This window comes from Pygoscelis adeliae, unplaced genomic scaffold, assembly GCF_000699105.1.
Source record: "Pygoscelis adeliae isolate BGI_AS28 unplaced genomic scaffold, ASM69910v1 Scaffold206, whole genome shotgun sequence".
NCBI lineage: Eukaryota > Metazoa > Chordata > Aves > Sphenisciformes > Spheniscidae > Pygoscelis > Pygoscelis adeliae.
In genome coordinates this window covers 355576-372375 of record NW_008825052.1, presented here as the reverse complement: position 1 = coordinate 372375, position 16800 = coordinate 355576, and positions in this window count along the sequence as shown.

Below are 16800 nucleotides of genomic sequence, written 5' to 3'. Positions count from 1 at the left end.
CGCTGGCCCGTAGGATGGTGGTTTTCTGGTGGCGGGCACTTCCCTCAGCCTGTTCCGGCACACCCCCCATAATAACGGGTGGCAAAAGCCCATGTTAGGGGTGACAAAAGTTACTCGTTTTGGAAATGCTGGATGTGGCCTGTTACGATACCTTCTCTTTGAGCTTAGATTTACAGATTGGAAGTGAAGACATTGAAAGTTTTCCACAGTAAAACAAAACCTGGGGACTCGGGTGCAGTGTAGCGGCAACTGCAAAACCCTTCCCTTGGGTCACCCTGGTCAGGCACCGAGGGTCGGATCACACATCTGGGCGGCTTCCTGCCAGGCCAGAAGCGCTACCGCGTCTCCTGCTTGCCTCTTGTTGTCTGGGAGGCCGAAAGACAGCCATTTTCACATTGTCCATAGGAGCACTTCACAAAAATAGGTCCCACAGGCTGGAGGGCTTTGCTGGAGTGGCGTGAGGGGGTCACTTGCAGTGTCTCCCCGAAGCTGCCTCCTGGGAAAGGTCCTACCAAAGGTGCGTTTACCTCGAGGTTTCGGGACCCCGTTGGCCAGGTGCACCGGGCACTCGCTGAACAGCTCCCTCGCGTGCCTCCCGCTACCAAGATGGGTAATGTGATCATGGCCCGTATCAGAAAATCTCCAGACCTATAACAACAACAAAGACAGGCCTGTTGCGGCAAGTGGGTTGTTCATGACTGACAAGGACAGTCTTTATTTGCTATCTCTGTGTTTTGAAATTTATCTAAAAACTGCTATAGGAGGGTGGTTATTATCTCTTTGTGAATAACAGAAAAAGGCAACAAATACAGCTCCATCTGACCAAGCTTCATCCTTGGTTCCTTTATAACGTACTTCAGATATATCTGAAAGCACTCCCCGAATAAATTAGTCTTGTATAGATGTTTATATGTAAATATATATCTATCTTACTGACTTAAAGTTCCTTTTACTAATTGCTTACTAACATCGTAACTTTTACTTCTTCATGTTTGTTAGAGAAGCACCCTGTGGACATTTTAAGTTTAATTTGTCTTTCTGAATATTGTTATAAGCCTGTTATGGCCCTTTCTTCTCGAAAAATGTCCTCTTCTAGTTCCTCTTGATTCTGACAGGAATTATGATAGCAGTAAAAAGATCTCCATGTGTAACCCTGCCCGGTTTACATAACACATGCCATTATCTCTGCTAGCTTCTACTTTATCTCTAATTATTAGACATATAGTCCTCTTTCTTCTGCAGCCAAGTTCAATACCTCGGAAGTAATGAAAACCTTGTTAGTATTGTACTTGCTTTTCTTTGTATATTCTTCCTTAAAAGCCAAAAGAATGTGAGTGTGCATGTGCGTGCACGCTATTTTCAGATCATTCACAGTTAGCTCATTCTCTGTTATTTTCTTCTGAACCTTTCTCTTATTGAGATAATACAAGTGAAGTTTCACAGAAAAATGTGTAGATCTGTTTCCTGGTAAAGCCAGTTTGAATCTCTTTTTGCTGTTACCATCTCATCATTCTTTAAACAAATTTTAAACCCACCCAGTTAAACCCACTAAGCCTTCCTTCTTGGCTTCTTCTTTAATCCTTTTCATATGCACATTATTTCTCCTCTCTCTATTTTCTAGGTCATCAAATTGAAGAGTTAATTTTTTATTCATTTTCTAAGCTTTGGCAATTATAGTAAATACTTCTTTTGTGATGTCTCTCTGCTATGTCTCAACTGTTACAACTTTCTCACTTAAATCCCTTTTCTCCTGTGCTTTTTATTGAACGAACTCTCTTAGCGGGTCCTTAATTAAATCTCCTTGTTTGCAATAACACTGCTTTAGGATGGAAGTACCATCAAAACATGTAAACTGACTAGGTCTAGACAAGCCAGTATTTGCTTAAAAGATTGCTGAGGTAAAAGCAATGTGTTCTGAGCAGTTCTGCCTAACTAACCAAAAATTACGAAGTATTCAATTATGTCATATTCATTCAAATTACTTTTTTTTTTTTAGATTTGAAAATCATGAAAGGGATTTTGTGCTGGTATCCAATGTCAATTTTCAGTTTGTCTAACTTAAATTTGTCTAGAAATGGGACTTATCTGGATATCCAAGCATGCAAGGCCTATATTTCAGTGCAATTCAGAACTAGTTAACAGTGTTGAACACTTTGCCTGCCAAGTGTTCGTTGGTCATACTTGCTGCTTCTTCGTGCTGATCTGTAAGAGCAGCCTTCAGTGCAACTTCAGCAACACAAGTGGCAATGCGATCCCCATTTCCCCCTATTTCTTTCCTCTTTCTTCAAAACAAAACAACAGTCCCACCTCCAATCTGGACCAAAATCTTTGTCATATTCAACTTCGCATAGACCATCTGGTATGTGCTGTTAAATAAGCTCTGTCTTTCATATCACTTGTAGCTCATTACAAAGGCAGGTGAAGCAGTTCATTTTACGGCAGTTAGAAACAACCCCTATACTAGGTGGCCTAATAAGTTTTGATCAAACAGGTTTGTGAAGATGTCCATTATATGCAGCGGGGAAATCTGTTACGGGAAAGGAGCATTGGTTATATGATGAGATAATTAGCTTGGTGGATAAGGGGAGAGCAGTATATGTTGTTTATCTTAAGTAAGGCTTTTGACTCTCCCATTATGCCCTCACAGACAAACTGATGAAATACGGGCCATTTAAGTGGATAGTGAGCTGGACTGAAATTTGGCTGAACAGCTGAGATCAAAGGGTGGAGATCAGCAGCACAAAATGCAGCTGAAGACCAGTCATCAGCAGTATGCACCCTCAGCAAGTTTGCTGACAATGCAAAACTGGGAGGAGTAGCTGATAGACCAGATGGTTGTGCTGCCATTCACAGGGACCTTGACAGGTGGGAGAAATGGGCTGAGGGGGATCTCAAGAAGTTTAAAAAAGGGAAATGTGAAGTCCTGCACCTGGGGAGGAATAACCCCATGCACCAGTACATGCTGGGGGCCAACCAGCTGGAAAGGTGCTTGGCAGAAGAGGACCTAGGGATCCCAGTTAACACCAAGTTGAACATGAGCCAGCAGTGTCCCCTTGCTGCAAAGGTGGCCAACAGCCTCCTGGACTGCATTAGGAAGAGCATTGCCAGCAGGCGGTGGGAGGTGATCCTTTTCCTCTGCGCAGCACTGGTGAGCCCACAACTGGAGCGCTGGGTCCAGTCATGGGCTCCTCGCTACAACAGAGACATGGACGTACTGGAGTAAGCCCAGCGAAGATGACTAAGGGACTGGAGCATCTTTCACATGAGGAAAGACTGAGAGAGCTGGGACTGTTTAGCCTGGAGAAGAGAAGGCTCTGGGTGGGATCTTATCAGTGTGTATAAATATCTGAAGGGAGGGTGCAAAGAAGATGGAGCCAGGCTTCTTGGTGGTGCCCAGTGAAAGGACAAGAGGCAGTGGGCACAAATTGAAATACAGGAAACTCCTTTTAAACATAATAACAAATTTCTATGGTGAGGGTGGCCAAACTCTAGAACAGATTGCTCGGAGAGGTTGTGTGGTCTCCATCTTTGGAGATGTTAAAAATCTGATTGAAAAAGTCCCTGAGTAACCTGCTCTAGTTGACTGCTTTGAGCAGGACAGTTGGACTAGGTGATCTCCAGAGGTCCCTTCCAACCTTAAATATTTTGTGATAGGTTTATTTTTTCTATTTCCTTAAAATCTTACTCAGATTTGGCTGAAATTTAAGATTTTGGAAATTGCCATCATCAATCTCTAGCTTGCATTGCTCCGTGTGATTTGGTCACTGCCAGTGTCCTGCAAACTCTGCACCTTACCCTCACTCTGGCCAGCAGTTGATTCCCTCCATGCTCACTGTTCAGTCCCATCAATAAAAACCTGAGCTTTCCTGGTGAAGTTATGCTAGCTGAAATACCCTTCAGGTGGTGTGTTTCTGCTGACACACGGCTTGCAGGGACTTCTTGTACCAACTAAGCATTGTGAGCCACCTACCAGCCGCACACCCACTATGCAATTGTCCCTACATCAATGACTGCTTTCATTGATTTCCTGTTAATTCTGCTGCCTCTGCCAGTGACTGGAAATCCCTGGTGTGTTAGCGGAACGCCTGCTTTTCTTCTAGTCTGCCTTTGACCCGACTAGACAGACAGGACTCCACATGATTTTGGTGCTGCTACTCAGTTTAAGTCCCGGATTTCTACAGCCAGAGCAGGAAGGGATACTTGGGGAGACAGCCTTTTTTAAAGAATAAATAGATATGGAAGGAAAATGTGAAGATCATGGAGGCCACAATCCAATGTAAAACCTAAAAGCCGAGGTAAGAGCCAGTGCCAGGTGAAGAAGAAGAAAAGGCAGTTTGTTTTCTCACAAGTCACAGCCTTAAGTTCAGTGATCCAAGGTGTTCCTTTTATGACCAGCTTGTTGTGCACTCCTTAAGATGGTTGTGCGCTCATTACAGACAGCATACTGAGCTGGGGTACTGCTCTTGTCATTGACATAAGCCTGCCGTGAAGGATACCAAGAACTAGCTAAATCGGAGGAGATTTGGGGGAACAGAGACATGGATAGAGTCAAAACTATTGAGATACAAAACCCCTTAGGGAGCTCACTGAACACACATAACTAATTGAGGAAAGGAATTCGCTGTAACAGGGCTGGTGCATTAACCTAGTGACCTTGTTTACTTTCTCAAGGTTTCTACATCAGCATTCCTTGCCTTTCCTAAGAATGCGTTAGGACACATTCTTCTGTCAAATTGTATCTAGCAGCTGCTGGTGGGAGGGAATATTAAGAGTATATTAAGAGTACTGAAATGTCAGTATTCGGCAAAAGTCCAAAATGTTCAAACTAAAACTTTCACAGAGCAGAAACAAAGCTATTGCAAAGCAGTGAGTGAGCATGTTCATCATTTACAAAACACACTTGCTTTAAACCAATAACATGCAGTATCATTGGAACAAACCCAAATTACTTTAGATGATTTTTAGTGACAGTGGAACCAAATGAGTGAGTATATATTTTCAATAAATCGTTCTATAGAACTTGGACTTCCTGATTTCTATCCAGGAAATCTAAGACAGAAGTCTCAGTCCATGTGCAGCACAGCATATACACAGTCATGCCAGACCTTCTGTGCATGTGTTATGCAGAATATCTGTGAATATGTGATAAACTGGGCGTGTCCAGAACACATTGCACTTACTGCATGTATAAAGGCTGCCTGCAGACCACAGGTGCTGCATGTCCATCACATGTCAGACTCATTGTTCGGGAACTCACGTTACACGTGGTTATGCAGAGGTCCACCAGGTTCCATGCATGCATATGGTCTCTAAGCTTTATGTATTTTCCATCCATCTATATATTCTACATGTATGATAGCTATCTAAGGAATGCACTTGTCTCTAATACCTGGCAATGTCTTGGAAAAAAACAAAGCACTGCTGCTGACTTTGTAGTGAATTCAGGAAACAGGATGAAACTCCGCTCAGCAAAAGAAGGGACCCTATGAGACCCCTTTGTGGTTTTTGTAGGAGACTGCTAAATTAGAGTTTTGCTGTTTGGTGGATATTTCTGCTTTTTTTTTTCCAGTTACGGGGTTTTGGTTTTACTTAGACCTTTCCAACCAGAGCTGCCTGTCTCTGCTGCCAGAGTTGGCTTTGTAACTCCATTAATGACAACAGGATAGATGGGGAGGCAAGCATGGGCTTTCTCCCAAACCACATTGATGTAAAATACTGTCTAGAGAGATCACCATGGAGAAGCACTGCTTTCATTTTATGTATTCAAAACAAGATGGGACTGAATTGGACATAAACCTTATTTACTGTTCAACCACAGTTAGCAAAGCGCATTGTATCAGGTTCATCTCTTATTTCCAGTACATTTCCCAGCATGAAAAGACCGTGCAGCAGGAAATACTTAATTTTGTGTAGCTCACTGGAGACTGAGCACCCCAAATAATGCCAAAATGCCCAAATCGGCACTGCTTTCCAGAAAGCTGGCATCACCTATTTCTCCACTGTCTCCTCTTTAAGCAGCTCTTAACTCAGGGTGAATGTGCTATGAGGTTATCACAAACTTGACATCCAACCCGAAATTTTCTCTCATCCAGTGTCCACAGTATGACTCAAAACTACAAGTTGTTCTTGTAGTTTAACAAATACTTACTGCAAATAGTTAGCTACCATTCATTGTCTCTATGTTCCACTTGTCCACAGTACCCAATATTTTAGGCTGCTCTTTAGATATGAAAGAATCCTTTCATCTGCCCTAAATGAACAAGACAGCTCTGCTGTTTGATACAGTCTGGGTTTCTGGCAGTGAGAAATCTGCAATATGGAGAAACAACACATATAAAAATAGGTTATCGCACAAGATAGAAGAGTTTTTGAAAATCTGACCCAATATTTACACAGATTTTATGATGTGACATTGTACCTCACAGTGTACAATGGCAGCTCCACAATATGCTGCAAAAAATTACCAGAAGGCAATCTACCAAATGCGGCACAAGGTATTCTGGGTTAGCCTCCCATAATGTCAAGACTTCTTTTGCTGATAAAAGCCTGATGCTCTGAGGACATACTGCATCTTTAAAAAACAGTCAAATGTGAACACATCCTGCCAAAACAGCTATGTCAGTAGCACATGCTAGCAGAACTTCTGCCAGTAAAACTTTCTAGTTCAAACAAGGCCAACAGCAGCAGCAACAGCAGCGTACACAGCCCTGGGGCGCCTCGTTGAGCGGGCATCCTGGTGGCTGATCGCACAGTGGCAGCAGTGCAAGAGGTGAGGGGAGAGCCCAGCTGCCCTTCTCCTCGCCAACACCCAGGCCAACGTAAGTTCCCAGAAACCTGTATCTCCTCTTCCGTACGTTCCTGTTGCTGGCCTTGTTTGAACAAGGCAGTTTTACTGGCAGAAGTTCTGCTAGCATGAACCCCTGACATTCAACAGTTGATCTGCAGAGGACTTCTTCTTCGTGGGTCCAGTTATGCTGGTGTTACGCAGCACTTCTCACTAGGCTGCAGTGAAACCGTCCATTGTACTTTGCTGTACTGCCTCTGTACCACCCACAGTCCCCTCTCTGCAGTACTGTGCTGGTGCAGCAAACCAAGCTTCCAGTAGGTCATTCTCTGCTAAATGATGACAAGAGGCCGTCTACACCCTGCTGGAAAAAACGAGATCTCTTTCACTCTTCTCAGATTGATCAGCAACACAAATCTAGCATTAGATGCAGCTGAGACGGGTATGAGCTTCAGTTTGGCTGCTGTAAACGGAACTTTTCTTTAAAACTTTTGACAAAAGATCATGTACTGCAGTGACAATCATTTTGCAGATAAAATACAGGAAAAAAAGAAATGTTGCTGGTAATTGTTGAAAGATTTTCATGGATTTTGCTGACACTGAACTCTCCAACTGGAAAAAAGATAAAAAGTAGGGACGGGCTAAGAAGATGTGAATCTAGGCCCAGTGTTTCCTGCAAGAAGAATGGTACGGCTGCCCAAAGTGGGAAAATGAGGAAATTTTAACTTTCAGACCCACAGAGAACAGGAATTCACGGAGAATGTGATCTCAAGCATGGGGATCATCTCCAGGGAAGCTGTGATTTGCTGGAATAGTATGAAAGTGAAAAGAAATTAAATATAAGACTGGCTAAAGGGTAGAATTGACTGCTAGTGTAAAAATAACTTTAAAACAAATATTTTCCCTACCAGAGTCAAATGCTTAGAAACAATCAAAGTGACCACTGTACCATGAGTACAATACTTACACTCCAAATTTTTATAGCTGTAAAGAGGTGTGTACATGGAATTACGAAAATCCTTACTCTAATATTTTAAGTAGGTGTTATTAAATTTTAGGTAATTTCAGGTATGAAATAGTTCAGATTTTCGAAGACAAGAGTTTGGAAAGTTTATATCCGCTAGGATCTGGAGTTGAATTTTCACTGAGCTGAACTGTATTGCCTGCAAATGTGAAATTGAAGAATTCAGTTCCTACTATTGTGATACCTGGCTTTGAATGGTATTTTACTAACAGAGTTCCTCAAGGATACATCTTCAGTTGTATTTTTATTCGTTATCTTAAAATAGGAAGATGAGGTTTGTTAATGAAATTTGCTGATGACATGAAAGTGGGAGACATCATTAATATGGAAGGGGATGGCAAAATGATACAGGAAGGCCTGAATAACCTTGAGAACTAGAGTAATAGAAACGGAATGAAACTTAATAGTGCAAATTGCAAGCCTGTGCCCTTGTGAACTAATACAAATTTCTGTCATAAGTTGCAAGGTCATCAGTTCAGAAACAAGGATATGCAAGTTGTGCCTGGAAGTGCAAGTTAACCACCGTCTTTGAATGTTAAGGGGAGACGAAAAAGGCAAATTTGATCCTTGGGTATAGCAGGCGAGATATTTCCAGGAGACAGTGCGAGTGAGTGTGGCTGGAGGAGGCAGTGCTGAGAACCCCTCTGGAGCTCGGTGCCATCCAGAGCTTCGGCGTTCAGGAGAGAGGGATTGAGACGGGGATGGGTGCAGAGAAGGGTGGCGAGACTGATAAAGGGACAAGCCTATTATGGCATAAGACTACAATGGCATGGCTTGTTTATTCTGCCAAAGAGAAGGGTGAGAGACTCTCTCCATATCATCTCTTTAAAGAAGACAAAGAGCAATTTATGCTAAAAGAAAATGTTGATTCAGGAACAAATGGGCTTTATGGGGATTATCTGACCTGGAAAATTCAAAATGGAAATTTTTAAAAAGTTTTAAAACCACCAGAGAGGTAAGATTCTGAAACAGCCTCCCAGGAGACTGGAGGAGGCAAAAACCTAACTATATTAAGAGCTATATTGAAGTTGTAGAAAAAGAACGGGGTGAGGTAGTTGCCCAAAATAGCTGCAGCTGAGACCCAGTTGTCCCATGCAGTATTCCTGTGAAAAACTTTGAAATGATTTAGTAGCCATTCATAAAAAAAGCAAAAGTAAAGAGCCTTCATTTATAAATGAGGTCCGCATTAGCACGAATTAGATCATTTTTCAATTGGCGAGCCAATTCTTTGTTTTTCTTGGTAATACAAATAGCAGTATGAGGTCCAAGGACAAGATGAATACATGTGGAATTTTGTATGTCTAGTTACAGAACTAAAAAAACAAATATTATTTCTCCCTCAGGTAACACTGAAGTTGTTAGAGCATTACTTTTTCCAGCAGAACGCTTGCTGTAAGGCCAGTCACCTGCCTTAGCCAATGAGATTGCCATTTGAAAGCTCAGGAAAAAGGCAGCGTAGCTCTGCGAGCCTTGAAAAGAAAACAACTGCTTTCGCTTTGTGTGTGTGTGTGTGCGCGCGTCTGTGTCTGTGTGTGTCTGTGTGTCTGTGTGTTTTCGCTGTTGTGGTTTGTTGTGCAACAGCAATAATCTCTATTGCTTTGTAGTATACTTACAATAAATGGCTTTTTAGATTGATTACATGCCTCAACTTTGCTTTGGCTATTAATCAATCTCAGCAGCTGTTTATTGCTTTGTACATTACAAAGCAATAAAGATTATCCCTTAAAGAGCTGTTAATGCCTCATGGAAAAGTTTGAAAACCATTATTTTTAGAAATAGTACTGCTGATATATAATTTTCTGGCTTTTCTTTCTTCCTTCCATGTTATTTTAAGAGAGCTCAGTGCTTGTGAAATGCACAACCATGTGTCTAACCATCTTTGTTGCTTTTTTGGATTCCTTTCTATTGCCTCGCATATCTTTCCTTAAAGTGCTCCATTGCCGACACTGTTTTGTGTAATGGTCCGGATTCGTCCTGACTCAGCAATGGATTCTGCATACGAGGGTAACATTCCCCAGGACGTCCCAGCATCTGTACTATTCCTGTTCTTCTTCAGTTTTTTTGTCAAGTAATAGTTTTAGGACTTGCCTACACTGAAAAATGAACCAGTAAAAATCTAGCAATATATTTATGAATGTAAAGCTCCCTGTATGGACACTTTTGTTCCATGATAAATAAACTAAGGAAAAAGTTTGTTTGTTATTTTGGAACACAACCTCCATGTGGGGAGAGATGCTATCCTACATACCAAAATATAATTCTACCTGTAGAATTCAATTGGCAGAAACCCACTTTAATTTCTGCCAGCAGCTGCAGCTCAAATATTCATAGATATTTGAGTGATATTTGTGTGACTTTGTGACTGTCATAGATGTACTCTCTTCATACTTGTGCCAAGCCCACCTACTTTTGCAACCCTGCTGGCCTGCTCAGCACCACCTCTGAAGAAAGGTTGGGCTGCTCTGTATTTTTGCAGCTGCTGTTTTTCGTCGCATCTTGTGTTCTACAACCTGTCCCTGAGCACAGAAAGGAAGGATTGGGTGAAAGAATTATTTTTCCTTCTGTCCTTGTCCCTGTGCATATTAGCCCAGCAAACTACAATCTGGCCCACCCTGTCTGTCTTACTGCACAGGAGAACTGCCTTAGAGATTTATTGTCAGTGTTAAACCACAAGCTCAAGTTTCGCAAGATTTTCTGTGGTCTCCTGTCAGTGCAGTCTTCAGTCATGATGTAAGGAAAACCATTTCTAGTGGTGAGAAGCTAGGTTACATTCAGTCATCTACTTTTTCTACTGAAAGTATCAGCAAAAGCCCAGGACGTGCACAAAATTTTGTAATAGTTACCTGCTCCTTCAAAATTGGACTCTTCTCTACCCATTCTTATCACAAATACTAAGACCACTAATCAGCCCATTGGTTGATGCTGAACTTGGTTCCAATCATATTAATGATGAATAGGTTTAAATATTCATTTAAATATCAATGTGTGTGTAATAGGTACACCCTTGTTAATAATAAAAATACAGAAAATGCCTAGAAATAAGTAGAAATATTCTCTCACATAATGGTAGTGTAACCTAGAATATGCAAAAGTAAAGAAGAGGAAAAAAAAGACATATGAAATGGCAAAATTAATTTGGTGACAGAAAGCTTATCTGAGGACAGAAACAATAAAATGGAAACACGGTGAAGAAGAGGAGGAAATAAGTATGAAAGGGTGGATGGAATCCCTCCCCTTTCTTTGTCCTTTTAACTGGCATCTAAGAATTTTTTAAATCATCAGATATTCTTAGAGGATACAATTTCACATTTGTTAGTAGGTGAATGCAGCCCGTTCATCTTACGAGTCTTCAGTTTTGTAAAATTAGTTACAGAATTAGATCCTGCAGACTGACACATGCGAGAGAAAAAGACTAACTCATCTAAGAACAGCTATTTTTAGTAGCTGTATCAAGTGGAATGGTTAAATAAAGTAGGTAATATGCCGTGATGAATTTTCCTGGTGAACCTCATGTACAACATCTGGAGAACTTACTGTAGACAGAGGGTATGTAGTGGAAGATTACTTATCTTTTGAGACATCATCTGTCATGATCCCTGCTTCTGAGGAGAAGACATAGAATACAGGCAGTGCAAAGAATTGCTCTTAAATGATACAAAAATTCCTGTTCAGCAAGGTTCAATGTAATCAGAAAAGCCAGCGTTGCCAGATGCTGTGAAATGTTAATAGCCAATGTTGCATAAAAAAAGCCCTAAAAATAGCCCCATTCTAGCTTAAGTAAGATTTTTCAGCTACACTTAAAGACTAAATATGATGGAAGTAGAGTAGGTGCAAGTTGCTAAAACCAACACTACAGCATGGTCTACTTTACTTTAATTTCCACAATATAAATAATTAAAAAGCATATCCCTTATTTTGAAAGCTGAGGTTATGCTTCTGATGGTAAGCCCGGGACACAGATGCCGTGTTTCCATCATGCAAGGTGGCATGGCTCTAGTACTGCTGGCTGCTGCAGCGTCACTCAGCCTGGTCCAGGCAGGACGTACTTAGCAATCAGATTAGACTATCGACAAAGATCTGCGCAGATACATTTTCTTTTGCTATTCCCATGGTGGTTATGAGTTTGTTTCTTTACTGCAAAAATCAAGCAAGCCCCTTGGCATCAAACAGCTGAGCCTTTTTTGCTCTACACCACTGGTTTGAAAGTGATCAAGTCCTTCACGCATTAAAAGGATTTGGCACAGATTCAAGCAATGAAAATTTGCCCAAGATATTTAATCTCTGTAGGTACAGGAGGTCAGTCAGTAACAAGACTATCATTAAGTGTACTCCAGAGCCACGCTAGAAAAATGACCTTTCCAGTTTGGCATATGTTTAAACACAGTCGACAGACAGGAAATAAGATAATCACACCCTATGGGGTCTTGCAGCTGCTGACACCTTCATTCCAAAGCCAGGGTAATTTTGAAAGGTAGGCATATTTGGTAGGATAGATTGTGAGAAGCAGATGAAACTGAAGGTACAAGAAACAGCATTGCTAGGTGGGAGGGGTTTAAAACCCCCGGTATTTCTTTTAGCTGTCTTCTATTATCACACCAGTTTTTTAGACAGTTCTTTTCTACCTTTCAGCTCTCCACTCACTGCCCCTGGAGCAAGCCTGCACAAGAAGTTTTGTTCAGTAGACTCCCAAATGCTTTCTAACAGTCTTCAGCTGTGATACAAGCAGGAAAACATAATGTTAATAAATGTGAAAAGCAAATAAGGTTCTCTTATCGTCCAGCTGCAACCCGAAGACTACAAACGCATGACAAAAGGTAAGTTACTGCCAAGCTAAAGCCAGCCTGTCATGTTTTTTGGTAACGTAGTGTATTGACCAATAATCCTCCTACTTCCTCGGGTGTCTGGTCATCTTTAGGATTGTGTTCAACAGCAATTCTAGGTTGTCTCTGGGATGGAGCATCATTTTGCTAGTGTGTTTATACATCACGTCACATTATGAAGACCTGGCCGTGACTGGACTCCAGGGTGTTATCAGTCTGCAGGTGGTAGATAAACCAAACAAATGAAGTTGAGCCACAGAGAACTGGTTCAAAGTGAAAAATAAGAATGTATTGGTCACTTAAAGCACATTTTCTAATTTTATGATTTTTAGAAGACAATTGTTGGAAACTTCTCAGATACTGATGCTTTGCCTTATGTCAGGGGATATGAAAGGAAAGACATTTATAAAGAACTGGTAGACTTCACTTCTGAAAAAGCTCTGCCCTTCTCTTCAAAATTTGACTACTGGCTAACTAATCAAAAGGGAATTGTGGAGCCATCAAGTTCAATGGAGAAGTTCTCTCTTCATAATCTGGCAGCAATGTCAAATGCTAATAAGAAAATACTTGTTCTAGTCCCAGGAAATTCTGTGGGGACCTTGATCCCTGAATGAGATACTAATTCACTTTGTTAGGAGCAAGTGTTTCCAAGAAAAGGACACACTGCAAATTTTAACTGCAAATTAAATGTGGAATCAATCTAACTAATAAAAAATGCACAGGAATTAAAAAAAACACAACACCCCCCCGTTATTCTTACAGAGCACTATTAAAAGACTGAAAGCTGCTACACATACTTTAAATTGGTTTTATAAATCAGTCCAATGCTGAAACTCGAGAAAATAAATTAACCACTTACAGGCCATCATCACATAGTAAGTATTTTTTAGAACTGATAGTAGAAGATAGAAAGAGATTTTGTGTCCCATCTCTTGAAGGCCAGTGCAATAATTCAAAGCCAGAAGCGGGGCGCGCAACAGTAGTTTTGATTCCCCACTGTGTCACCTTCATTCCAGTTGAATGTGAGGGCTGAAACCTTCCTCCAGCAAAGGCTGGCAGATAGAGATCCTCTGGGTTATGGCAGACCAAGCAGGCAGCAGAGCCATTCCTCCCCCACTTCATTGTGCAAGATGCCATGATTTCTACCCCATGCTCCCAACACCAAGCCTGTGTGAAGCCCTTTACAGGATACTCAGAGATGGAACGGGCCATGCTTGCAGCAAAAGACTTCTCCACAGCTAGCAAGGGACTTGGCAATTGCACAAAGCTGGAGCCAGGGCAAGTGTGAGAATCTTCCCCAAAGAGTTCTCACACTCAGTCTAATGCTTCAAGCAAAACTCTTTTCTTTCATGCTATTAGATCTTACTGCTGTTACATCTATGCTTTCATAGCAGTTGGAAGCTTGGTAAACTACCTGCCTTTTTGTTCCAGCATTTCACTGTTCTGAACAAACGCTAATCGAAACAGTATTTCAGGCCTGGCCATTGTTAATCATCCCACAACGAACTGTAGTCGGCAGAACCCTACCATATTTAATGTAAAATCTGGTTTCATTTTTAAAATACAATTAAACATATTTAACTGATTGATGGGAGGTGCCAGCCCTGAAGCAGGTCTTGAGGCCCTTGTGGAAGAGAAATTCTGTGCTAGATGAGCAGGTGTAGCTTTTGTGGATCTACTTCGCAAAAACAGGGGTCAGGTTTTTGGTTAGTAAAGCTCTGACTGACTAAAGTGAGATAACAACCAGAAAGGTCATAGCCTACAACACTGCATGGGTTTTTCATCTTGCATTGACTTGATATAGTTTGGTTTTTTTTGTAAGTAACAGACAATAAAATATCATCTCATGTTTTAAGCACGTGGCAACAGCTCTTTAAATAATCAATATTCTGGAAGATTCCTCCACCCCTTTTTCTATTGCCCGTCCTAATCTTTCCTATCCCTGACATTCAAAAATCATGAATTCGTCCCCCAGATCATAGCATCAGATTGAAAATTTTTCATGTTTATTGTGTCTTTTAATGATTTTTAAAGTATCCTTCTACTTGTTAAACCTTTGTACATTTATATTTTCATCTTTTCTCCAGAAGTACAAGGCTAGAGACACATTTTTCCTCAAATGAAAACTGAGAATCTCATGCAAGTCACTTGACCTTTTGAGCTGGTGCGTTAATAACTATGATAAATATCACAAGAGTCAAATACAGTCCCTGATAACGGACTTACCTTGGGAGACTACATTCTCCCAGGCCCAACACAGTCCCTAATACAGGTGTTCGGTGACACTCCCCACTTGACCTCACACAATGCTCCACCATGGAGCAACTCAGGAAACTCTAGCTGAAAAGCCACAGGCAAGTGACAGAACTGGAGCCTGGGCTCAGACTGTCATGCATGACTTCCCTAATGCATGTTAATGTGAATTAATGATCCAAAGTCCAATTTTCAGTGCAGCTTATATTTATTTTTCATATAGAACTTCTGACTTCCATTTTTCCTCTGTGAAAATTAGAAGTTTGCACTTAAAGAAAGTGATTTCATTTATATCAAAATACAAACTGTTCCACAGTGGTAATTAGTGGTGTTTGAAAAATGGTCTAACCTGGAACAAGCCCAAATCAAAACTGCAGAGTTAACATGCCTGTCCTTCAGGGCACTTAGACTGTGTCACTTTGTAAGATGAAGATAAAACAAACATCACCAGACAGGTTTTCCCTCTAAATAGAAGGGTGAACATCATTACCGTGTCTCTCACTGCCATGAATATTTGTGATTAAAAGCGAAGGAGAGAAAGAGCATGTAGTCTGGGAAAATGAAAATAAGCCCTCATCTTAGTATAAGCCATTCTAAATATTTTGTGTCAAATCATGGTTTCTCATGCCTACTGCACAGGACAGATGCAATAAACCAAAAAAAAAAAAAAAGATAATTACAATAACTTTGTGAGGCTCAGGGTTTTAATTTTGGGGGCTGCTTGGGCTCACCTGGGATGTGCTACTTAATTACCTGCACGATTGCAGGAATACATGGTAAAAGATGTTCACCTGTTATACAACTTTTAAAGAAATGGTCAGACTGGTCAATCTTAGATCTCCCATTACAGCATCCACTGAGATGTGGCTAAACATCTGGAGATGATGCTGGACACTGTGCTCGTATACTTCCTGATAATGGACGTAATTGCTTCCCTTGCTTATTCTCATTTAACAGTATAAACTTATAAACTTTACAGGGGAACCTGTATTGCTGTTCATCAAAAGGAAGGGGGGCTACAGCCAAAGGCCTAGTATCTGCCTAAATTTTGCTCCACGTTTAGGAAGGTGAGCAATATTGCAATTTATAGGTGGTTGTTATTTTCTGAGATAGTACTGATGTGAGGAGTAATACGGAAAACCTTATATAAAGGAGACTTCACACGTAATTAAAAAATTACCTGTTTTTTTCAAAACTTCTGGGTTCTTAAAATATATAATGAAAAGTTTGTTTTTACTGTAACCTGTGCTTTTGTTTTTATTTGAAGTATAATAATTGTCTACAAACATTCTTTCCTTAAAATTTCTTACAATTTTACCTGGTGTTGGATGTCATCAAGTAGAGCCAATGCAGCAGCAGCAGCTGCCATTATCACAATCTTGGTTTGCCTTTGTCGGGGTCACACAACCTTGTCTACATGAAACTGTGCCCATCTCTTGGCCAACTGAGCCATGGCAAGTGTTGAAAGAAAAACCTGATGTAGATGATGTTCTAATTCTGCCTACGGTCAAGGGGGAGAGATGTGTAGTACAGAAGCACTCAGAGATCCTAGAATCATAGAATCATTAAGGTTGGAAAAGACCTCTAAGATCATCGAGTCCAACTGTCAACCCAACACCAGCATGCCCATTTAAACTATGTCCGCAAGCGCCTCATCTACACGTCTTTTAAATACTTCCAGGAATGGGGACTCACCCACTTCCCTGGGCAGCCTCTTCCAATGTTTAACCACTCTTTCAGTAAAGAATTTTTTCCTCACGTCCAATCTAAACCTCCCCTGGCGCAACTTGAGGCCATTTCCTCTCGTCCTTTTGCCAGTTACTTGGAAGAAGAGACCAACACCCACCTCGCTACAACCTCCTTTCACGTAGTTGTAGAGAGCGATGAGGTCTCCCCTCAGCCTCCTTTTCTCCAGGCTA